Source organism: Meriones unguiculatus, chromosome 10, assembly GCF_030254825.1.
Source record: "Meriones unguiculatus strain TT.TT164.6M chromosome 10, Bangor_MerUng_6.1, whole genome shotgun sequence".
Lineage (NCBI taxonomy): Eukaryota > Metazoa > Chordata > Mammalia > Rodentia > Muridae > Meriones > Meriones unguiculatus.
This window is the reverse complement of record NC_083358.1, coordinates 4,808,632-4,830,000: the sequence shown is the minus strand read 5'-3', so window position 1 is coordinate 4,830,000 and position 21,369 is coordinate 4,808,632. Positions and strand designations below refer to the sequence as shown.

General features: G+C 55.3%; 4 non-coding genes across 4 annotated transcripts; all 4 read right to left on the bottom strand.

Moving 5' to 3' along the window:
- Positions 1-1,295: 1,295 nt before the first annotated feature.
- LOC132646234 (5S ribosomal RNA) lies at positions 1,296-1,414 on the bottom strand. The gene has a single exon (XR_009584351.1). It is a non-coding gene; the product is annotated as a 5S ribosomal RNA (ribosomal RNA).
- A 1,814-nt stretch (positions 1,415-3,228) lies between these two features.
- Positions 3,229-3,347, bottom strand: LOC132646223 (5S ribosomal RNA). The gene has a single exon (XR_009584340.1). It is a non-coding gene; the product is annotated as a 5S ribosomal RNA (ribosomal RNA).
- A 1,779-nt stretch (positions 3,348-5,126) lies between these two features.
- Positions 5,127-5,245, bottom strand: LOC132646188 (5S ribosomal RNA). Its single transcript, XR_009584310.1, has one exon. It is a non-coding gene; the product is annotated as a 5S ribosomal RNA (ribosomal RNA).
- A 1,794-nt stretch (positions 5,246-7,039) lies between these two features.
- On the bottom strand, positions 7,040-7,158 carry LOC132646081 (5S ribosomal RNA). Its single transcript, XR_009584215.1, has one exon. It is a non-coding gene; the product is annotated as a 5S ribosomal RNA (ribosomal RNA).
- Positions 7,159-21,369: the final 14,211 nt, after the last annotated feature.

The following is a 21,369-nucleotide window of genomic DNA, read 5'->3' as shown; positions in this document are numbered from 1 at the left end:
ATCGGGGCGCTGGGGTCACTCGTGGGTTACAGGCCCCGCCCCGCCCCGCCCCGCCCCGCCCCGCCCTTGCTGCCGCTTTCCCTGCCTTCAGCGAGTGGCTACCGCTCACTGGCCGGCGGGGGACGTGCCACGGTGGGCGAGGGCGAGGAGGCTGGCTGGCCTGGGTCATCCTCCCGGACGAACCCGGGTACACGCCGCCCTGCCCGTGCTCTCCCGGGGCCCTTGCCGGATTTGGGTGCCCGCCCGGCATCCCTCCCTCACCCCGGGGGAACTGTCTCCAACTCCTCCTCCTCCTCCTCCTCCTCCTCCTCCTCCTCCTCCTAATCGTCCCCTCAGGACGTGTCCAGCCCGACGTCCCAAGGCTCGAGTCCAGTTGCAGGGGACACTGGCTGTGCTTGGCGGCCCCGCTCAGGCTCCTTCTCTCTTGGGAACTTGAGGGCCCGCTCTTCCGGCTCTGTGGTCCCTCCCCTCCCAGCCCACTGCCACAAGCGTGCTGCCAGCCAGCCGCCAGCCAGCCAGCCAGCCATCATCCATCCACCCATCCAGCCATTCTTCCATCATCAGTCCATCCTTCCATCCATCAACCCATCCACAAATCATCTATCCATCCATCCATCCATCCATCCACCCATCCATCCATCCATTCTTCCATCATCCATCCATCCATCCATTCATCCATCCATCAATCCACCATCCCCTCATCCATCATCCATCTATCATCCAGCCAGCCAGCCGTCCATCCAACTCCTCCCTCCTCCTTTTCAGACACTGCCTCCTCCGTGAACCGCTGCGGTCCCCACCCACCCACCCACCCACCCACACACCCACACACACACACACACACACACCAACACCCACACCCACCCACCCACCAGGCAGGAGGAGGAGGACGACGAGGAGGAGAGTCTGGTTGGGCAGCGTGGACACAGCCGCCCGGACTGACGGACTCTGCAGAGCTCCGCCACCAGCCCAGGATGTGGGGTTCGAAGGCTCCACGCGAGTCAAGACGGCCTCCCCCGCGGCCCCTCCACTGAGGTCCTGGGATCCCCGCCCTGGGGCCACCCCCTATCCCCGGTGCGGGGTCCAGCCCGAGGGCTGGCTGGCTGGCTGGCTGGCTCCGCCGGGCCAGCCCGCAGCCAGGGCGGACGGGGGCGCCCCTTGGCTTGGCGGGGGGTGGGGTGGGGTGGCGTGGGGGTGGCCCTGGGCGTGGCCCCGCCCGGCCCGGGCCACAGAGCTTTGCAGAAGCCGACGCAAAGCCCCTTTGGAAAACAGGCTCCTTCCTGCCAGAAAAAAAAAGCCTACAGCACCCGGTATTCCCAGGCGGTCTCCCATCCAAGTACTAACCAGGCCCGACCCTGCTTAGCTTCCGAGATCAGACGAGATCGGGCGCGTTCAGGGTGGTATGGCCGTAGACGCACGAGCCCGTCTCCGCGCCGCCCAAGAGCCTGCTCCGCGCCTGCGGCCGCGCTCCCCGGCCCGCCCCCGACGACAGCCGAGCCCAGCCGAGCCCAGCCCACCCCCCGGCCGCCCCTGGGCCCTCCCCGATCCCCTCCCCGCTCCCGCAGCACGGACCAGGGCCCACGGGCCGGGCGGCCGGAGGGCGCGCGACCTAGAACCTGCTCGGCTCTGCTCAGGGGCCAGCCTTGCCCCCGCCACACCCCACTCCCCCACCCCCGCACCCCCCGGCCGGGGCCTCCAGGGCTCCTTGGCTCTCGCCGACGCCTCGCCTCGGGGCCGCCCGCCGCGCCGTCCAGGGCAGGGCTTGGCACTGGACCCCGACTCGCCCCACCTGGGTCGGGGGCCAGGCAGGCCCCTCCCTGCCTCGGAGCCCGAGAGAGCCCTCCTCGGTCTGAGCCGTGGGCCTCTCTCTGGATCCCCGCTGGACAAGGCGTGGGGGGGTCGCCTTGGGCATCTGCCCATCGGGGCGCTGGGGTCACTCGTGGGTTACAGGCCCCGCCCCGCCCCGCCCCGCCCCGCCCTTGCTGCCGCTTTCCCTGCCTTCAGCGAGTGGCTACCGCTCACTGGCCGGCGGGGGACGTGCCACGGTGGGCGAGGGCGAGGAGGCTGGCTGGCCTGGGTCATCCTCCCGGACGAACCCGGGTACACGCCGCCCTGCCCGTGCTCTCCCGGGGCCCTTGCCGGATTTGGGTGCCCGCCCGGCATCCCTCCCTCACCCCGGGGGAACTGTCTCCAACTCCTCCTCCTCCTCCTCCTCCTCCTCCTCCTCCTCCTCCTCCTCCTCCTCCTAATCGTCCCCTCAGGACGTGTCCAGCCCGACGTCCCAAGGCTCGAGTCCAGTTGCAGGGGACACTGGCTGTGCTTGGCGGCCCCGCTCAGGCTCCTTCTCTCTTGGGAACTTGAGGGCCCGCTCTTCCGGCTCTGTGGTCCCTCCCCTCCCAGCCCACTGCCACAAGCGTGCTGCCAGCCAGCCGCCAGCCAGCCAGCCAGCCATCATCCATCCACCCATCCAGCCATTCTTCCATCATCAGTCCATCCTTCCATCCATCAACCCATCCACAAATCATCTATCCATCCATCCATCCATCCATCCACCCATCCATCCATCCATTCTTCCATCATCCATCCATCCATCCATCCATCCATCCATCCATCCACCATCCACTCATCCATCATTCATCTATCATCCATCCAGCCAGCCGTCCATCCAACTCCTCCCTCCTCTAGTTCAGACACTGCCTCCTCCGTGAACCGCTGAGGTCCCCACCCACCCAGCCACCCACCCACCCACCCACCCACACCCACACCCACACCCACACACACCAAAACCCACACCCACCGACCCACCAGGCAGGAGGAGGAGGACGAGGAGGAGGAGACTCTGGTTGGGCAGCGTGGACACAGCCGCCCGGACTGACGGACTCTGCAGAGCTCCGCCACCAGCCCAGGATGTGGGGTTCGAAGGCTCCACGCGAGTCAAGACGGCCTCCCCCGCGGCCCCTCCACTGAGGTCCTGGGATCCCCGCCCTGGGGCCACCCCCTATCCCCGGTGCGGGGTCCAGCCCGAGGGCTGGCTGGCTGGCTGGCTGGCTCCGCCGGGCCAGCCCGCAGCCAGGGCGGACGGGGGCGCCCCTTGGCTTGGCGGGGGGTGGGGTGGGGTGGCGTGGGGGTGGCCCTGGGCGTGGCCCCGCCCGGCCCGGGCCACAGAGCTTTGCAGAAGCCGACGCAAAGCCCCTTTGGAAAACAGGCTCCTTCCTGCCAGAAAAAAAAAGCCTACAGCACCCGGTATTCCCAGGCGGTCTCCCATCCAAGTACTAACCAGGCCCGACCCTGCTTAGCTTCCGAGATCAGACGAGATCGGGCGCGTTCAGGGTGGTATGGCCGTAGACGCACGAGCCCGTCTCCGCGCCGCCCAAGAGCCTGCTCCGCGCCTGCGGCCGCGCTCCCCGGCCCGCCCCCGACGACAGCCGAGCCCAGCCGAGCCCAGCCCACCCCCCGGCCGCCCCTGGGCCCTCCCCGAGCCCCTCCCCGCTCCCGCAGCACGGACCAGGGCCCACGGGCCGGGCGGCCGGAGGGCGCGCGACCTAGAACCTGCTCGGCTCTGCTCAGGGGCCAGCCTTGCCCCCGCCACACCCCACTCCCCCACCCCGCATCCCCCGGCCGGGGCCTCCAGGGCTCCTTGGCTCTCGCCGACGCCTCGCCTCGGGGCCGCCCGCCGCGCCGTCCAGGGCAGGGCTTGGCACTGGACCCCGACTCGCCCCACCTGGGTCGGGGGCCAGGCAGGCCCCTCCCTGCCTCGGAGCCCGAGAGAGCCCTCCTCGGTCTGAGCCGTGGGCCTCTCTCTGGATCCCCGCTGGACAAGGCGTGGGGGGGTCGCCTTGGGCATCTGCCCATCGGGGCGCTGGGGTCACTCGTGGGTTACAGGCCCCGCCCCCGCCCCGCCCCGCCCCGCCCTTGCTGCCGCTTTCCCTGCCTTCAGCGAGTGGCTACCGCTCACTGGCCGGCGGGGGACGTGCCACGGTGGGCGAGGGCGAGGAGGCTGGCTGGCCTGGGTCATCCTCCCGGACGAACCCGGGTACACGCCGCCCTGCCCGTGCTCTCCCGGGGCCCTTGCCGGATTTGGGTGCCCGCCCGGCATCCCTCCCTCACCCCGGGGGAACTGTCTCCAACTCGTCTTCCTCCTCCTCCTCCTCCTCCTCCTCCTCCTCCTCCTAATCGTCCCCTCAGGACGTGTCCAGCCCGACGTCCCAAGGCTCGAGTCCAGTTGCAGGGGACACTGGCTGTGCTTGGCGGCCCCGCTCAGGCTCCTTCTCTCTTGGGAACTTGAGGGCCCGCTCTTCCGGCTCTGTGGTCCCTCCCCTCCCAGCCCACTGCCACAAGCGTGCTGCCAGCCAGCCGCCAGCCAGCCAGCCAGCCATCATCCATCCACCCATCCAGCCATTCTTCCATCATCAGTCCATCCTTCCATCCATCAACCCATCCACAAATCATCTATCCATCCATCCATCCATCCATCCACCCATCCATCCATCCATTCTTCCATCATCCATCCATCCATCCATCCATCCACCATCCACTCATCCATCATTCATCTATCATCCATCCAGCCAGCCGTCCATCCAACTCCTCCCTCCTCTAGTTCAGACACTGCCTCCTCCGTGAACCGCTGAGGTCCCCACCCACCCAGCCACCCACCCACCCACCCACCCACACCCACACCCACACCCACCAAAACCCACACCCACCGACCCACCAGGCAGGAGGAGGAGGACGAGGAGGAGGAGACTCTGGTTGGGCAGCGTGGACACAGCCGCCCGGACTGACGGACTCTGCAGAGCTCCGCCACCAGCCCAGGATGTGGGGTTCGAAGGCTCCACGCGAGTCAAGACGGCCTCCCCCGCGGCCCCTCCACTGAGGTCCTGGGATCCCCGCCCTGGGGCCACCCCCTATCCCCGGTGCGGGGTCCAGCCCGAGGGCTGGCTGGCTGGCTCCGCCGGGCCAGCCCGCAGCCAGGGCGGACGGGGGCGCCCCTTGGCTTGGCGGGGGGTGGGGTGGGGTGGCGTGGGGGTGGCCCTGGGCGTGGCCCCGCCCGGCCCGGGCCACAGAGCTTTGCAGAAGCCGACGCAAAGCCCCTTTGGAAAACAGGCTCCTTCCTGCCAGAAAAAAAAAGCCTACAGCACCCGGTATTCCCAGGCGGTCTCCCATCCAAGTACTAACCAGGCCCGACCCTGCTTAGCTTCCGAGATCAGACGAGATCGGGCGCGTTCAGGGTGGTATGGCCGTAGACGCACGAGCCCGTCTCCGCGCCGCCCAAGAGCCTGCTCCGCGCCTGCGGCCGCGCTCCCCGGCCCGCCCCCGACGACAGCCGAGCCCAGCCGAGCCCAGCCCACCCCCCGGCCGCCCCTGGGCCCTCCCCGATCCCCTCCCCGCTCCCGCAGCACGGACCAGGGCCCACGGGCCGGGCGGCCGGAGGGCGCGCGACCTAGAACCTGCTCGGCTCTGCTCAGGGGCCAGCCTTGCCCCCGCCACACCCCACTCCCCCACCCCGCACCCCCCGGCCGGGGCCTCCAGGGCTCCTTGGCTCTCGCCGACGCCTCGCCTCGGGGCCGCCCGCCGCGCCGTCCAGGGCAGGGCTTGGCTCTGGACCCCGACTCGCCCCACCTGGGTCGGGGGCCAGGCAGGCCCCTCCCTGCCTCGGAGCCCGAGAGAGCCCTCCTCGGTCTGAGCCGTGGGCCTCTCTCTGGATCCCCGCTGGACAAGGCGTGGGGGGGTCGCCTTGGGCATCTGCCCATCGGGGCGCTGGGGTCACTCGTGGGTTACAGGCCCCGCCCCGCCCCGCCCCGCCCCGCCCCGCCCTTGCTGCCGCTTTCCCTGCCTTCAGCGAGTGGCTACCGCTCACTGGCCGGCGGGGGACGTGCCACGGTGGGCGAGGGCGAGGAGGCTGGCTGGCCTGGGTCATCCTCCCGGACGAACCCGGGTACACGCCGCCCTGCCCGTGCTCTCCCGGGGCCCTTGCCGGATTTGGGTGCCCGCCCGGCATCCCTCCCTCACCCCGGGGGAACTGTCTCCAACTCGTCTTCCTCCTCCTCCTCCTCCTCCTCCTCCTCCTCCTAATCGTCCCCTCAGGACGTGTCCAGCCCGACGTCCCAAGGCTCGAGTCCAGTTGCAGGGGACACTGGCTGTGCTTGGCGGCCCCGCTCAGGCTCCTTCTCTCTTGGGAACTTGAGGGCCCGCTCTTCCGGCTCTGTGGTCCCTCCCCTCCCAGCCCACTGCCACAAGCGTGCTGCCAGCCAGCCGCCAGCCAGCCAGCCAGCCATCATCCATCCACCCATCCAGCCATTCTTCCATCATCAGTCCATCCTTCCATCCATCAACCCATCCACAAATCATCTATCCATCCATCCATCCATCCATCCACCCATCCATCCATTCTTCCATCATCCATCCATCCATCCATTCATCCATCCATCAATCCACCATCCCCTCATCCATCATCCATCTATCATCCAGCCAGCCAGCCGTCCATCCAACTCCTCCCTCCTCCTTTTCAGACACTGCCTCCTCCGTGAACCGCTGCGGTCCCCACCCACCCACCCACCCACCCACACACCCACACACACACACACACACACACCAACACCCACACCCACCCACCCACCAGGCAGGAGGAGGAGGACGACGAGGAGGAGAGTCTGGTTGGGCAGCGTGGACACAGCCGCCCGGACTGACGGACTCTGCAGAGCTCCGCCACCAGCCCAGGATGTGGGGTTCGAAGGCTCCACGCGAGTCAAGACGGCCTCCCCCGCGGCCCCTCCACTGAGGTCCTGGGATCCCCGCCCTGGGGCCACCCCCTATCCCCGGTGCGGGGTCCAGCCCGAGGGCTGGCTGGCTGGCTGGCTGGCTCCGCCGGGCCAGCCCGCAGCCAGGGCGGACGGGGGCGCCCCTTGGCTTGGCGGGGGGTGGGGTGGGGTGGCGTGGGGGTGGCCCTGGGCGTGGCCCCGCCCGGCCCGGGCCACAGAGCTTTGCAGAAGCCGACGCAAAGCCCCTTTGGAAAACAGGCTCCTTCCTGCCAGAAAAAAAAAGCCTACAGCACCCGGTATTCCCAGGCGGTCTCCCATCCAAGTACTAACCAGGCCCGACCCTGCTTAGCTTCCGAGATCAGACGAGATCGGGCGCGTTCAGGGTGGTATGGCCGTAGACGCACGAGCCCGTCTCCGCGCCGCCCAAGAGCCTGCTCCGCGCCTGCGGCCGCGCTCCCCGGCCCGCCCCCGACGACAGCCGAGCCCAGCCGAGCCCAGCCCACCCCCCGGCCGCCCCTGGGCCCTCCCCGAGCCCCTCCCCGCTCCCGCAGCACGGACCAGGGCCCACGGGCCGGGCGGCCGGAGGGCGCGCGACCTAGAACCTGCTCGGCTCTGCTCAGGGGCCAGCCTTGCCCCCGCCACACCCCACTCCCCCACCCCGCACCCCCCGGCCGGGGCCTCCAGGGCTCCTTGGCTCTCGCCGACGCCTCGCCTCGGGGCCGCCCGCCGCGCCGTCCAGGGCAGGGCTTGGCTCTGGACCCCGACTCGCCCCACCTGGGTCTGGGGCCAGGCAGGCCCCTCCCTGCCTCGGAGCCCGAGAGAGCCCTCCTCGGTCTGAGCCGTGGGCCTCTCTCTGGATCCCCGCTGGACAAGGCGTGGGGGGGTCGCCTTGGGCATCTGCCCATCGGGGCGCTGGGGTCACTCGTGGGTTACAGGCCCCGCCCCTCCCCGCCCCGCCCCGCCCTTGCTGCCTCTTTCCCTGCCTTCAGAGAGTGGCTACCATACCCGCTGGACAAGGTGTGGGGGTCGCCGTGGGCATCTGCTGGCGCATGACCTTGATCCTGTTGGGCTGTTCTCTGCTTGGTCCTGTTCTGCCAGGTCACCTCAGGTCTGGCTTGTAGGGGTTAGCTGTGGCCATCCATGCCCTGCCCCACCCACTCCCCCACCCCTCACCTCCAGCTGTGCTTCACGGCTCGGGAGGGCTAGGGTGGGCCGATAGGCGTGCTGGGCTTGGCTTTGCCAGGCCGTATTCGCGGGCATACAGAGAAACCCTGTCCTGGTTAAAAAAGGGAAAAGTGCCCCCCTCACCCGTCTCAGCTTCTTTGTGTAGCCTTGGCTGTGCTGGATCTAGAGCAGGCCGTCATCGAACTCGCGGAGGAATCTGCCTCCCGAAGTGCTGGGAGCACAGGCGTACACTTCCGACTGTACCTGGAGGTTTTTGTTTGTGAACCAACATGTTTGTGCTTGGAATCAAACTCAAGTCTCCCCAAAGAAGAAAACACGTGCGTAACCGCTGAGCCGTCTATTTAGTCTCAAGAATCCTTCCTGACAAACGTGTTTTCCTCAGAAGTGTGTGGGACCGCCTCTGGGACAGATCGTATGTGAAGTCACATTTTAAAGCTTTTCTTTTTTTCTTTCTTTCTTTTTTTTTTTTTCAGGGACTGAGTCTAGGGTTCTGTGATGCTGAGAACATGCTTTCCTTTTTTCTTCCTTTCTCCCTTCCTCTTTCCTGAATTTTTATCAGGGAGCTGTTCATGCCCATGCTTTTCAACTGAGCTACATCCCCATTTCATTATTTTATTATTTATTTATTTTGATTTTGAGACAAGGTCTCACTATTCAGCCCTGGCTGGCCTTAAACCTGTTTCTTCTTCCTGATTGGTGGGGTTAAAGACATGTGCCAATAGACCCAGCATCAGTATAAATTTTAAAGATATACATTGAATCTTATTTGCTTTTAAAGATGATACATTGTTTCTTTTCCACTACAGTGTGGTCGTTTGAGGAGGTGGGAATTTGCGAGGCTTAGGACTGTAGAAGGCTGGGTCATCTCCCGCTACTCAGGACAGTCCTTCCAGCAGGAGGAGGTAGCAAGGCCGTCTGATAAACTTTATAGCAACTTACAGACCTTCCGCAGACAGTAGCGGAAGTTTTGTTGCCTGTAAAACTCAGTTATGTTATGTAAATGTGTTTTTGTTTCAATCCCAGGTGTGGGAAGTGGGACTGATTCAGAGTCCACAGCAGCAGACTGCTTGCTTCATGCAGGCTGGGAGGGGCTCTTTGCCAGCTGCAGATAGTTTAATTCTGAGGACGCTGAGAGGGATAAAGGCCAGAGCCCAGAGAGAGATGGGGTGGGGGCCCGAGAAAGCAGAAGGCTGCTCTCCCCCTGCTCCTAGATGCCCTTGTTGCAGTTTGATGAGAAGTTGGAGGAAAACTGAAACAGATTGGACTTCTCCCAAGGAAACCAACAACTCTAAACAGCAGGAAGCAGTCTAAAGAACTCCACCCCTCTCCCCACACTAGCCTTCTTTCTCTCCTCCCTGGTGTTGGGGTGTTGGAAGGGGTTGGGGTGGATAAGGGAGAAAGAGGCACAAGAAACATAAATAAAATAGAGTTAAAAAGTGCCACCAACACGCAGGGAGAAGAGAGAAAGAGATATAAGAAGCCCAATAACATAATTTTAAAAGTACACTAACAACAGACTCCAAAATTGCAGCCTCTAGAACCAAGAGAAAGAACCAGAAAAAGCACAAATTGAAATGAAAGCTAGCAGGAGGGAGAAAATAAGAAATATTAGGGCAGGGCTAATTAAATAGAAATTAGGAACAACAGAGACCTTCCAAGAAACGGAAGGCCTACTATTGAAAAGGGACAGCTTAACCTTTAGCCAGTTTCATTAAGATGAGAAAGAAGCCGCAGACATGAAAATGAGCTATTCCTGGTGACTTCAGGAGCAGGGGGTGGGGATTGCTTGGAGTGACTATACATCCACACTGGAGAACCCGAGGGAACGAATACCAACCTCTGCCAAGCACAGTGAGATAGAAACTACAGAGACTCACCAGCTGGCCAAGTGGTCAAAGCCATAATCAAAGATCTCCCCACACAGAGTCAATTTCTCCCCCACACAGAGTCAATTTCCAAGCAGCTCTGGCGGTATTGAACAAAAATTGTCAGTAATGAGCCAGTCAGTCCAGGAGGGGGCAGCATCACCCCACGTGCCATTTACTCTCCCAGCAGCGTCAGCAAGGGCTTGGGAATAAAATATTCGCGGCTACTCCGTGGAACTCCCAGACTCCTTCCTTCAAACTAGGTCTTATGCTTTCACACCTCACCGGACAAATAAGAACACTAACCACTCTGAACTGAGCTCAGGATGGCCAACAGCAGCAGCCTCCAGACTGCCCGGATGAAGGGCTTAAAGTCTTTGCCATTAAGTCTGTCCAGCCTGTGTATTTAAACAGGCTCTCATTTATCGAATCCTGACTTCAGGCTCACTCTGTGGCTGAAGATGACCTTGAACTTCTGATCCTCCTCTCTCCACCTCCCATGATTACAGACTGTAGCACCATGGCTGCTTTATACAGTGTTGGAAGTCAAATCCAAGACCCAAGGCCTCGCTGGGCCGGGACTCTGCCAGCTCAGCTCCATTTCCAGCCCCCTTCTTTAAACCAGCTGTTGCTGTTAGTGACCCCATTGTACAGGCTGGAAAGTCAAGGCTGAGAGGGGTGAATGTGATGTGGCTAGCGAGGGCAGAGCTAGGTGAATCCCTACCTCCAGACCCAACCTGCCCTGTCCCTACCCCTGCTCCTGGGGCCAATTATGGTGGTGGGCCAAAACCTGGGGGGCCATGTTCCCTAGGAAATTTCTAGAACTGCAGATTTGGGATTTCCGCCCCTGACCTTAGGAATCATTGATTTGGTGGATAGAACCAGTTGGAGAAGCCTTCAGGTGAGTCCAGTTGCAGGGTGTTGGGAAGCCAGTGTGAGTTTTCCTAGGGGCCTCGTGCTCCACTCTAGCTCTCACTGCACACAGGGAAACACATAGTTTATGGGATTAGCTCTTCCCTGAGGGAAGGGTGCTCCCTGTCCTCAGCTGCTGACCGAGGTGTGTTAGGGAATGCAAGGAACCCTGAGGAAGTGAAGCCCCCACTGAACGTTTTGACGTGGCCTGTGATAATGGTTCAAAGACTCTCATTTCAGAATTTAGAGGTGGAGGAAAGAAAGTCAGGAATTCAAGATCATCCTTGACTGCAAAGTAAGTTTGAGGCCAGCTTGGGCAACAGAAGACCCTGTCTCAAAAAAGTTAAAACAAACAAACAAACAAACAAACAAACAAACAAAAACAGAAACCAAAAGAAAGGCCTAGGTCAGTGTGGGTGGTTTGAGTGAGAATGTCCTCCAAGCTTATATATTTAAATGCTTAGTCCCACTTGGTGGAAATGTTTGGGAAGGATTAGGAGGTGTGGCCTTTTGGGAGGAGGTAGTGGCACTGGAAACTGGCTTTGAGGTTTTAAAAACCCACCTTTTCTAGTCAGTTTTCTCTGCCTCCTACTTGTGGATCAGGATGTCAGCTCTTGGCCACTGCTTCAGTGCTACACCTGAAAGCCTGTTTCCACCCATCCCAAACATTTTGGTCATGGACCAAACTCTCTGAAACTCTAAGCAAGCCCCCAATAAAGTCTTCCTTCTGTAAGTTGCCTTGGCTGTGGTGTCTTATCACAGCGATAGAAAAGTAAGACTGAAGTGCAAATTTTTGGTTTCTTTGAAGACTCGGTTTTGTCATGTGATGTTTTGCTGCAAGCTTGGCACGTGATGTTTTTCCCAGGTTGGCTTGTGAGAGGACATGGGGTGTTTTGCTGTGAGCTCTCATGTGCTAGGGGTGTGACTTGGCCATCTGAGAGCATCCGTGGGTGGACTCTGAGGAGATGAATAGAGGCCCACACACAGTGAGACATAGACAGCGCTTTTTGGATCGACATTGCTGCACTGATCTTTATGCTTTGACTCTTGACTTTGAAGAGAGAAACATTCCAGAGATTTTCTCAGGGCAATGCAACTGAGTCTTGTGACTTTCGCTGACTTTTCCCAATCTTCTGAATCCTGTTGCTGCTTGGTATTGGCCTTTGGACTGGACTGCTGGTAACCTGATGACTGAGTCTGGTAATCCACCAACGACCTATCGACCCTAATCAGCAGGAAGTAGATAAAAAAGGTCTATAGCCCCTTTCCCTACTAATCTCCTACCTAAGGTTGCAGGGGGTTGGAAGGGAGCTAAAAGTCCTTAAGAACCCGAAATAAAGTAGGTTTGGTAAAAAATCTAAGCCTACATAAGCCAGTCAGTAATGAGTGACATTTGTGGTGTGTCTGAGGCAGTTTCCTCTCACCCTGAGTGTGAGTGTCACCACCCCACAGGCTGGAGTTTCAGACTGAATATAAAAAGGGACAGGAGGTAAGGTGGCTCAGTGGGGAAAGGCTTGCTTGCACCTGACAACCCGAGTTCAGCTCCTTGGGATCCACATCATAGAAGAAAATAACTCTCACAAGTCATTTGAACCTAAAAAACTGCACCATGCACCATGGCACATGCCTGCGTGTACACACGCTCACACACACACAAACACCCAGGTAAATAAATTCAGTTAAAATTTTAAAATAAAAATTAAAAGGTAGAGAATGCACTGAGGTTTGCAGCTACCCCTTTTTTTCTGTCTCCTGGTGCCCAGAAGAGAGCAAGCTGTCATCCACACCATCCCACCATCCCTACCACAGTGAGCCACATCCTCAGACCATGAGCCCAAATAAATCCCCCTGCTGGTAAGTCCCCTTGTCAGGCATCCAGCCACAGCAGCGAGAAAAGTAACTAGCTCAGGCTCCCACGCGCTAATTGTTGCAGACCCATGATGTTTCCTCCTCCTGCCTGGCGTCTCTGTGGCCCTTTATTTTTTGTGAATTAATTTTTCCTTCATTGTGTTGTATAATCAAACACAGTAATGGTTTTCAACTTGTCAAAGCCCCCGTGTCCCTCTGGGGGACTTCCTCAAGTCAGACTCTGAGCAGACTTCTGCTGAGCTTAGAAGAGGCCTTGGCACCTCTGCAGGAGCCGGTGGGCCACCTTCATCTGCTCCCAGCAGACAGAAAGCTGTGCATCCAGGGAGGCCCTCCTCCCCTGAGTTCCTGCATTTCTCTGTGGTGGGTGAGCAGCTGAGGAGGTGGGGATGTGTCCAGAGCTCAGGGGAGCGGAAATCGCAACTGAGGACTCTTTCCTCAGAGAGGGAAGCATATGCAGATGAAGACATGTCAAGAGAGTGAGAGTGGAATCTCAGCTGGGAATTGGCCCCTGTCATCCTGGAGCCTGAGGGAAGATGCTGCCGGCCATCAGCAAGCCGGAGAACGGGAAACCACCTGTGTGAGTCAGTCCAAATGCCAAGGCCTGAGAAAAGGGAGCAGATGCTGTCAGTCCCTGTCCAAGGCCAACTGCTAGGGGTCTTAATCGGGTTCGTTTTTCGATGCCAATTCAAGAAGTCCTCCCCTATCAATGGACTTGGAAAGGGGCAGGGAGGAGATGAGGGAGGGAGGGTGGGATTGGGAGGGAATGAGGGAGTGGGATACGGCAGGGCTACAAAGTTAATAAACTGTAACTAATATTAAAAAATAAAAAAGAATATAAATAAAATTATAAAGACTTAAAAAAAGATTTATTTATTTATTTTAGGTATGAGTGTTCTATCTGCACATACACCTGCATGCCAGAAGAAGGCACAGTTTCACAGATGGTTACATTAAGATTCACAACAGTAGCAAAATTACAATTATGAAGTAGCAACAAAATATTTTTATGGTTGGGGTCAACAGGACATGAGGAACTATATTAAAGGGTCACAGCCTTAGGAAGGCTGGGAACTGCAGCTTTGGTCCATTCTTTCTTTGTTTGTTTTTGTTTTTAGACACAGTCTTCCCACGGAGCCCTGGCTGAGCTGGGACTTGCCATGTAGACAGGGTGAGCCTTGAGCTCACAGAGATCTACTTGTTTCTGCTTCTGCTTCCTGAGTGCTGGGACTAGTGCATGACAATGGGCCCAGTTCTGTTTAAGCATTTATTGTGTGGTGTGGTTCTCTCATGCCCACTTTGTGTCTTGGCAACTAAACCCAAGCTTGGTGGATGGTGTCTTTACCTGCTGAGCCATTTTATTGGCCCATGGCTTGTCTGCTTGGTTTGGTTTGTTTTGCCTTAAAAAACAAAAAAACAAAACAAAAACAAAAACAAAAAACAAAACCCAGGGTCTCAGTATATATCCCTAATTGGCTTAGGACTCACTGTGTAAAGGAGGTTGCCCTAGAACTCATAGAGATCCCCCTGCCTCTGCCTTACTAGTGCTGGACTTAAAGGCATAAACTTCCACATTTGCCTTGGCCCATGTGTTTATTTTCCATACTTGATATTATTCTTTTGCTTCTTTTGTTGTTGTTTTTTGTTTGTTTGTTTGTTTTATTTTGTCTTTTTGTTTGTTTGATTCTTGAGACAGTGTTTCTCTGTGTAGTCCTGGCTGTCCTGGAACTCGCTCTGTAGACTAGGCTGGCCTAGAACTCAGAGATCCACCTGCCTTTGCCTCTCAAGTGCTGGAATTAAAGGCGTGCATCACCACATCCAGCCCTGTATTTGCTTTGTTTTTTAAATTTTAAATAATCAGTATTTCCCTGGAACTCACTCTGTAGACCAGGCTAGCCTTGGCTCCACAGAGATCTGCCTACCCCTGCCTCCCGTGTGTTGGGGTTAAAGGCCTGAGCCACCATGCCTGGTGCTATTCCTGTTTACAATGTTTTTAATAAAGCAATAAAGTTACAATGAGTTTCACTTTACTCACCTTCGCTTTACTGGATCATTTAAAATAGTAGCAATTGAGCTGATACTACGGTATCTTCAGATAATAAAAAGTAACTTTGGTCTTTACCCAGGTTTTCTGACTCAGAGCTTACCATTTCCTTTGAGTTGCTAGACTTTGGTTGTCTTTCAACCGTACCTGCACCTGTGAAGCCGTGACTCACAGACTCACAGGACGGGGCCTGATTGCCAGAGGAACCAGCCTGGCGGTTAAAGGTCACTGCTGGCCAATAGCCAATGACATAATAATGCCTGTGCAATGGAGCCTCAGAAATCCCTAAGCAGTGCAATCGGGAGAGCCTGCACACAGGTGAGAACACTACCAAGCCAGAGCGTGAGCTGAGTTCCACCCGATCGTTAGTGTTGTCTCCCCTCCCCCTCTCTCCTCCTCCCCCTCCCCCCCCCACCTTATGGACCTTGTGGTTTGTCTTGATCTGCCTTTGTAGCTCAATTCATTTTCAGTTGTCCAGGAAGGAATATGGATGGCAGACTCTGGCACGGGCAGCCTGGTGGGCAGAAGGGACGATTGTGTAGGCGCTCAGAGCAGGGTTGAGGGGTGGCTTGGGAGCAGGTGCTTTGTGGAAAAGGCTGCAGCCATTGTCCCGTGAGCACTGACCCCGCTAACGTCTGCACAGGCATTGCAGTGACGCCCCTACACACCTAGAAACGGCTAGCCGCTAGAGTGCCGATACTCAGAGTCAGCAAGCAAAGGGGATTTTAATGACTAGCCAAGTGTGCACCCGGTCGCTTCCTCTTTGAATGAACCATGTTTACTATGGAAAACCCTGGAGATGTTAGGATGAGGGCCATCGAAACACCAGCCCTCTGGGCACTGCACTTGCCCCATCGCGCCCTTTCATTGTCTTGCTTTGGTGTCTGTGAGAACGCATTTCCATCATGCCCCTTCGTCCTTCCCTTCCTCCCTGCCCCCTCCCCTCTCTTCTGTCATAGTTACCTGTCGTCCTCCTCCACCTCCCACAACAGATGCTGCACAAGAGCAGGGGTTTCGCTCACAGTCCAGCAGCACACACCTTGGGTGTTGACGGTATCTCTTACTGGTCTGGAACTTGGGGAGCAGACCTGGCTGGCTGGCCAGTGAGTCTTGGGGATCCTGCTCTCTTCCTCCACAGCTCTGGCAAGACAAGTGCCCTGCGCCAAGCCCGGCTGCTTACGTGGGTCCTGGGAGCCTGAACCGTGTCCTCACTTCTGTTTAAGTTACCCGCTTTACTGACTGGGCTATCACTCTGCAACTCTTCCTGTTTATTTTATTTTATATTTTTTGAGGAAGTGTCTTATTATGCAGGTCTGGCTAGCCTGGAACTCTCAGAGATCCACCTGTCTGCTGGGATTAAGGGTTTATGCCACCATGCCTGTCTCAGTTTTTATTAATTGCAAAAAAAATGGGTTTTATTATATTTTCATAATGCATGTAATAGACCACACTCCCCCCATTTCCCTTTTTCATTCCACTTCCCTCCTCCCAGATAAAAAATTTCCCTTCATGAGAATTAAATGAGTTAAATTAAAGATCACAGTAGCATTTATAGTTGGGTGTTTCACCATCTCCATACGGGGGCTTCTTGCCAAAGGGTGCTGAAGATGGCTACATCACTTGCACACACACACACACACACACACACACACACACACACACACACACAGCCGGGTCAGCGGCTATGTCATGCACAGCTGGGGCAGATACACTTTGTCCTGATACGGTTTGCTCTGGCCAGCTGAGCTCCGGTCATGGAGACGCAAGGGCCGGAGCTTCTGAGCTGTGGGATCAGCACAGACAGCTGCCCTTCGCCCCCGCTGGCCACGTGCAAAGCCATAACAAATGTGTCGTTTCTTTTCCTCCGAGCTCAGCCCCGTTGGGCAGCTGGTGATCCCAGGTCCCCCCAGTGCCACACAGCCTATGCACTTTGCACTGCTCACACCATCACACACAAATGCTGCTGAAACGATGCACACATGGAGCTTCCTGCTGGCACAGAAACGAGGGCTCAATTGCAGAAATGACCTTTAACATTTCTTACCACTATTTAGCTTGGGATTATCAAAATAGTATATCTTTAAACATTAGAATGTCTGATTGTTGGGATTTGCTGGAGTTTTAGAAAAGAGGACTAAATGAACTTCAGTTTAGGGTGAGGATAGGATTTCCAGCAATGTCTAATGGTCCTGGACATACTTCTGCCATCTTGTCCTGGATATTTCTGTAACACAACTTTTTTTTTTGTTTGGTTGATTTGGGTTTTTTGAGATCGGGTTTCTCTGTGTGACCCTGGCTATTCCAGAACTCACTCTGTAGACCAGGCTGGCCTTGAACTCACAGAGATCCACCTGCCTCTGCCTCCAGAATGCTGGGATTAAAAGCATGCGCCAGCAGCACCCAGCTCATTTAAAATTTAAAAAGTGTGTGTGTGTCATGTGTACTGGTGACCAGAGAGGGCATCAAATCTTCTGGAGCTGGAGTGACAGCAGCTGTGAGCCACCTGACATGGGTGAACTTCCAGAAGCCCCGGGTTTGATTTTCAACGCCCACAGTGGACACCAGGTCCAGGGAATCCGATGCCCGCTGAGCCTTTGTGGGCCGCAGGCGTGAACATGATGCACAGAAACACATGCATACAGAGCACCCATTCCCAGATGGGACAGAATCCCACTGCTCACGCTGTTCTGGCCTTGGCCTCACAGCAGCCTCACACTTGAACTTCTGAGTGCCAGCCTTCCAGGCTTGCACCTGCGCTCCATCATTCCTGGTTTAGAAAGTCATCCCTTTTTTCTTCCTTTCTCCCTTCCTTCCTTTCTTTTTTCTTTTAAGATTTATTTATTTATTTTATGTATGTCAGTGTTCCATCTTCATGCATTCCAGAAGAGGGCATCAGATCTCATTACAGATGGTTGTGAGCCACCATGTGGGTGCTGGGAATTGAACTCAGGACCTCTGGAAGGGCAGCCAGTGCTCTTAACCACTGAGCCATCTCTCTAGGCCCTAGGAAGCCATTTTTCATTAATCTAGGAGACAGATTTCAAATACTATGTTTCCAGGTTACTCAGTATTTTCACCTAAACCCAGACCAAGCGAGCTTCAGCCATTTCTCTTTCCTTGTGTCTGAGCCCCCTGATTCACTGGGAGGTTATCGTGTATGGTATAACACAGGGATCCAATTTTATCTTTTTCCAAATGACCACTTGGTTGTTAGCTGATTTTTCTCCAGTGACAGGAGCCCCAGTAAATGGCCACTGCTCCCTAGCTGTGTTCTGTCTTTCGATCGGTCCGTGGGTCAGAGATATACTGCTCTAATTCAGGGGACCGTGGAGTTTTGAAACTTAGCAAAGCTAGTTTCCCATGTCGTTTTCACAGTGTCTTGTCTGTTCTTGCATGTTTTATTTTTCTGTGTGGTTTAGCATAAACTTGTCTAGCTCCAAAAGCAATAACTTTGTTGTCATTTCTATTGGGATTCAAAAACCAAAACAACAACAACAAAAAATCAAAACACCTCCCCTTAAAAAAAAAAAAACAAAAACAACAAACCAAACCAAACTAGCTAAAAACCTCTTTAATAAAATGACTTGGGAAGACACGCATGTTTCTGCTGCCAGTCATCTTATGTATGATGGCGACATCATTTTCCACATCCTGCTTGAGCTCTTTTGAGGCATCTCGGATGTTCTCCTCACCCTGGTTTTGTACTCTTCTGGATCTTCCCTGTGGCTCAATCAGCTACCTGACTATTGTGTTTGCACATGGCGGCTGTTTGTGTGTTTATTGAGGTGGATAGTCTGTTAATTTGCTCAGTTATTTTATTGCCTGAGTCAGTTTTATCATTTGTTATCTGGGGTTCTACAGATTTGTGATCTTGTCCAATGGCTTAGCGTCTTTGAATTTCTTAGCTGCACATCTGTTGCTTAGGCTTCTAGAAGAACTTCCAGACAGCAGCTTTTAATCTTAGAAGAAATTCTCTTGGGATTTGCAGTGATGTCTCACACCTGTAATCCCAGCACTCAGGGAGGCAGAGGCAGATGGATCTCTGTAAATTCGAGACCAGCCTGGTCTACAAAGCAAGTCCAGGACAGCCAGGACTACACAGAGAAACCCTGTCTCAAAACAAACAAAGAAAAAAGAAAGAAAGGAAGGAAGGAAGGAAGGAAGGAAGGAAGGAAGGAAGGAAGGAAGGAAGACTCTTGTATCCCAAGCTTTTGTGTGACAAAATTTTCCTGGAGAGATGTAGCACACCTGTCTACTCATCCCAGAGAGAGAGAGAGAACCCAGGACAGACCAAAGCACAGGTACCACCAAAGTCTAATTTGGTAAACCAATGAGTTTTATTGGGGTTACTTACAGGAGTTTGGATGAGAGGTTCCTTAAAGGAGCAGACGCAACCAAAGACAGCTGTACCACCAAAGCCCAGCCCAGCACAGGCAACAGCTCACAAAGCTGCTCTAGATGGTTTCCCGGCAGCTCGGCTAGTTTCCGGGCAGCTGGTCTGGCCTCAGAATCTTCTTGGCAGTTCAGCTCTCTGAGAGGACTCTTTGCAGTTTGGCTCTGCTTACTCTGGCATGGGGGAGTCTGGTGAATGTGATTTGTTTTAGGGACTTCCTGAAGCTATTTTGATTGTTTTACCTTCTTTTTAAAACGCTTCCTTTCGGGAAGCCATTACACAACACAAGCTCCACTCACGGAGAAAGACGTGCAGGTTGACGCCCGAGGTTGAACAGATTCTACTGTTTAGCAAAATACAAAGGCATCACTTTGAAAATTTGCCCAAACTCCATAATTCTTGGTTTATAATTTTAGTTCTTCCTGCACAATCTGTATCAGGTCTAGGTACTGATGTTATCCTTGTTTCATAAACAGAATTAGGGGGCTGGAGAGATGGCCCAGCAGTGAAGAGTGCGGCCTGATTTTCCAGAGGACGGGGATTTGAATACCAAAACCCGCATGGCACTCACAACCACCTGTTACTCCAGTTCCAGGGAACCAACATCTTCTGTGACCTTCACGGGCACACATGCAGGCAAAAATATCCACACACACACAATTTTTAAGAATTAAAAAAAAAAAAAGAACTAGGAATGTTTTCTTTGCATGCTATGGAATAATTTAAAGACTTCTTTATTTGTGAAGTTTAACTTATTAGTTAGTTATTTTTTCTTTTTTTTAAAAGATTTATTTATTATTTAGTGTTCTGCCTGCATGTACACCTGCATGTCAGAAGAGGGCACCAGATCTCACTATAGATGGTTGTGAGCCACTGTGTGGTTGTTGGGAATTGAACTCAGGACCATTTGGAAGAGCAGACAGTGCTTTTAACCCCTGAGCTATCTCTTATTTATTTAAAAAAAACGTTTCTTTCTTTAATGAGTGTGGTGGTTTGAGTGAGAATGGCTCCCATAGGCTCATGTGTCTGAATTCGTGGTCCCCAGTGAGTGGCTCTACGTGAGGAGGGTTAGGAGCTGTGGCCTTGGCGGGGGGGGGGGGGAGCTGTGTCCCTGGGCTGGGCTTTTAGTTTGTTTCCTTCTTGCCCTGTGTGGGCCCTGGGGTTGCAAGCCCTGACCACTGAGCAGCTCATAGACTCGGAATCTCTACTTTTTTCTCTTTGCTTACCTTTTTTGTGCTTTTCCTAATCTGTGTTTTGGTGGTGGTGGTGGAAACCAGCAAGCGCCCTACCACAGAGTGACATTTCAGTCCACCTGAGAAGGAAATATGATTAATTTATAGAAAAAATTATTCAGCTGGGTGGTGATGGCGCACACCTTTAATCCCAGCACTCAGGGGATGGAGGCAGGTGGATCTCTGAGTTCAAGTCCAGCCTGATCTACAGATTGAGTTTCAGGATAGTCCAGGCTACTCTCTCTCTCTCTCTCTCAACCCAGCCTTGAAAACAACCATGTTATTCTTCTTGGGTACAGTAGTACACACCTTTAATCCGAGCTCTCAGGAGGTGGAGGCTGTGAGTTTGAGGCCAGCATGGTCTACCTGTTAAATTCAGGCCAGCCAGGGCTACACAGCTGTCCTCCGACTGCCACACTGTGTCTATACACTGTTACGGCTCTGGGGTCATTCAGAGATTCACCAGCCTGACCAGGGAAATGGTATTAAGAAAGAGGAGGCTTTTTCTTTCTGACACCAGGACCACCCCTGAGATTCAGGATGCTCTAAGTATGGCCCCACATTTGGGGTCAGAAATCCTCCTCTGCCTCCTGAGCGCTGGAATGAAAGGTGTGCACTGCTGCAGCTGGCTAAAGGCCTAACTTTTGTAACTTTTTTCTTGTAGATGCCTCAGCTATCTTGAGCAAGCAAGAATTTTCTTACAGAAGCAGAACCAGTGGCCAGCCTTGTGACCCGTTTTCTTAAAGAAGGAAAAGACCAGGCAGTTTCAACAACAACACAAATCTTCCCGAAGCCATCTGTCTTGGGCGAGCTAACTGACAGAGCACGTTATATAGCTTACAAGCTCACAGTTTTCCCGTGGATCTCTTGAGCACAGCAGCCTTCACATTTTAAACAAATGTTAACCATCAGAACGCACGCACACTCGCTGTCTTAATTACTGCTGAAGAGATGCCACGCCCAAGGCAACTCTTACCAAAGAAAGCATTGCTCGCTTACAGGTTTAGGGGGTTAGTCCATGGTCATCGTGGCAGGAAGCAGACAGGCATGGCTTCAGAACAGTAGCTGAGAGCTTTTCAACCTGACCCACAGGCAGCAGGGAGAGGGAGAGAGA